Here is a 2563-nt window from a genome sequence, read left to right as displayed (position 1 = left end):
TGTTCTTATCATAAATCAAGGTATATGTGGAGCAAGAGAAACTTAAAGGTAGAAGAATCACCACTATCTGCACTTTAGTGAGCAGATGAACTTTAAAATCACGTTATCCAATTTCAAGCCAGATACATTAACTTCATTAATAGCATTACGTCAGTATGGACCATTTCATCATGATTAAGGCACCCTAAAGCTCCAGGGATCTGGGAGTATGTGGTTATTGTTGGATAATGGTGACTTTCACTTTTAACATTTTTTGATCTATAATTTGTCCCATATTTATATAGGAAATAAATTCTCCAAAATTACTGCTGTAAACGATGACTAATATAGTAAATACTTAGTGCATTTATGTAATAAGAAAGAGTAGATAAAGAAAATCTCTTAATAATTGATGGATTAAATAAAATATGAGATTATAGGAATAAGGGATGAATATGTGAGGGAATGATGAATCAGAGACATAGCAGGCATTGTTAGATATGGGGAATAAATGTACTTATCCTGAAATTACTGATTTGCAGTTAAGACCAGTATACGGTGTTAATAACCACTGGATAACACTCAGGATAGTTACAGGTGTCTGTTAATTTCATATTTAGTCTGCAAATATTCATAGAAATTGTTAATTATGAGGCATATAAAAAAGCTTAGCAGGTAACAAGATAAAAATAAACCAGTGGGACTACCTCAAACTAAAAAGTTTCTGTATAGCAAAGGAAACAACAAAACCGAAAGGCAACCTACAGAATGGGAAAGAATATTTGCAAACCATATATCTGATAAGAGGTTAATCTCCAATACATAAGGAACTTGTATAGCTCAATAGTAAAAAACAAACAAACAAAAAAACCCACAAACTAATAAACCCAATTTTTAAAATGGGCTAAGGGCTTGAATAGACATTTCTCTGAAGAAGACATATAGATAGCCATCAGGTACATCATCAGGGAAATGCAAATCAAAACCACAGTGAGATATCACTTCACACCTGTCATTAACAAAACAAAAGACAACAAGTGTTGGCAAGGATGTGGAGAAAAGGGAATCCTTGTACACTGTTGATGAGAATGTAAATTGGTACAACCACTATGGAAAACAGTATGGCGGCTTCTCAAAAAATTAAAAATAGAACTACTGTATGATCCAGCAATCTAACTTCTGGGTATTTATCCAAAAGAACTGAAATCAGGATCTGAAAGAGAGATAAACACTCCTATGTTCATTGTGTATTGTTTACAAAAGCCAAGATGTGGAAACAACCTAAATGCCCATCTGCAGATAAATGCATAAGAAAATGTGGTGTATACATACAATGGAATACTATTCAGCCTTAGAAAAGAAGGAAATTCTGCAGTATGTGACAACATGGATGAACCTTGAGGGCATTATGCTTAACTGAATAATCCTGTCACAGAAAAATAGATACCGCATGATTCCACTTATATGAGGTATCTAAAATATTCTAATTCATAGAATCGAAGAGTGGAATGGTTAGTTGTCAGTGCCTGAGGGGAGGAGGAAATGGAGAGTCAATAATTAACCACTGTAAAGTTTTAGTCAAGCAAGTTTCTAGAGATCAGCTGTACAACATTTTATCTATAGTCAACAATACATAATATACTGTACACTTAACATTTGTTAAGAGGATAGATCTCATCTTACCACAATAAAATTAAAAACCAAAAATGAATTTTAAGATTCTGTAGCTATCCATCAGAAGCTTACAATCTAATTGGACCATTATTCACTGGAAAATGGGATTCTACAGGATCAGACAATAGTGATATTTTTCTACTGTTAGCATCCATCACCCACCAGAGTTTACAAAGGAATATGTATGTGATCATCTTGCTTCATTCCTCTACTGTCAACTCTTTTTTGGTTAGCCCGGGTTTCTTCCAGAATCATTTAATCAAATACCTTGATGGCTCTAAATACCCAGCATGGAATAATTTTAAGTGGTGTATTAAAAGAAGTAAACTCTAAAACTCAGTTCTCCAGGCAAGGCACATACGGTTTGATCCCTTGTACAGTAAATTTTTGCAAAGTGATACAAAGACTGAAATATTATTAAGTATATCACTTAATATCACTCTTTGAATGAATAAATATAGTAAATAGTGATTCATCAGCTGACATCACTTTATTTTGTTAAGTACAATAATAAAATACTAGAGTGACATTTAGTATAACCATAAAATCAGTCTTAATTTTCTATTTTATTTTTCTCTTTTAGGTTATATATATGGAACAGTTGTATGTGATATATAAATATGAATGTTAATTAGTGACAGAAATATTTCCAGTATAAATTGTAATGCTGTATCATATATGGAAAACAGTGGTTAATTCCTTTACTATAGAAAAAATACAAATTCATTAAAAAATAGGAAAAAAATGGGCAAATATCTTGACAGGTAGTTCATAAAAATACAAATGGCTAATAAGCATGTGAAAACGCTCCATTCCACTCATAATTTAAAAATGAAAATTAAAACAACAAAGAGATAGGAATTTTTCACCTATCAGATGAATGCAGTTTGACACTTGAATAAAATGTCTA

Source organism: Leucopleurus acutus (genome assembly GCF_964270905.1).
Source record: "Leucopleurus acutus genome assembly, chromosome: 17".
NCBI classification, from domain to species: Eukaryota; Metazoa; Chordata; class Mammalia; order Artiodactyla; family Delphinidae; genus Leucopleurus; species Leucopleurus acutus.
Note: the sequence above shows the minus strand (reverse complement) of the source record.